The sequence below is a fragment of the Terrapene carolina genome, unplaced genomic scaffold, assembly GCF_002925995.2.
Source record: "Terrapene carolina triunguis isolate 2854851 unplaced genomic scaffold, T_m_triunguis-2.0 Scaffold31814, whole genome shotgun sequence".
Lineage (NCBI taxonomy): Eukaryota > Metazoa > Chordata > Testudines > Emydidae > Terrapene > Terrapene triunguis.
The window spans coordinates 2,308-3,346 of NW_020696165.1; positions in this window are offsets into that span (position 1 = coordinate 2,308).

Consider the following 1,039-nt stretch of genomic DNA (forward strand, 5'->3'; position numbering starts at 1 on the left):
GGGGAAGTGATGGACTGGTACCTGTCTGGCGAACCTAGTGGCCAGAGTCCATGGAACAAGCTCTCGTTACAGGGCTGTAGGACCTTACTACTGGTTTTGGTGTGTTTTGGTAGAACCCCCCACTGAGCCAGTAGTAAGGTCCTACGGCCCTGTAACGAGGGCTTGTTCCGTGGACTCTGGCCACTAGGCCGGGCTGCCCTGCAACCAGGGGCAATTCTATGGACTCTGGCCACTAGGCCGTGCTGCCCTGTGACAAGGGTTTATCCTATGGACTCTGGCCACTAGACCGTGCTGCCCTGCAACCAGGGACGGTTATATGGACGCTGGCCACTAGGCCGTGCTGCCCTGCAACCAGGGGCGGTTATATGGACTCTGGCCGCTAGACCGTGCTACCCTGTAACGAGGGGCGTAAACCCTCGCACCTACTTCTTGTTCAGCCAATCGCTCAGACAAACAAGTTTGTTTACATTTGCAGGAGATAATGCTGCCTGCTTCTTGTTTACAATGTCACCTGAAAGTGAGAACAGGCGTTCGCATGGCACTGTTGTAGCTGGTGTTGCAAGATATTTACGTGCCAGATGCACTAACGATTCATATGTCCCTTCATGCTTCAAACACCATTCCAGAGGACATGCGTCCATGCTGATGATGGGTTCTGCTCGATAATTATCCAAAGCAGTGCAGACCAACGCATGTTCATTTTCATTATCTGAGTCAGATGCCACCAGCAGAAGGTTGATTTTCTTTTTTGGTGGTTCGAGTTCTGTAGTTTCCGCATCGAGGTGTTGCATCTGAAAGCATGCACCATGCCTTGTCCCTCTCAGATTTTGGAAGCCACTTCAATTCTTAAACCTTGGGTCGAGTGCTGTAGCTATCTTTAGAAATCTCACATTGGTACCTTCTTTGCGTTTTGTGAAATCTGCAGTGAAACTGTTCTTAAAATGAACAACATGTGCTGGGTCATCATCTGAGACTGCTATAACATGAAATATAGGGCAGAATGCGGGTAAAATAGAGCAGGAGACAAACAATTTCCCCC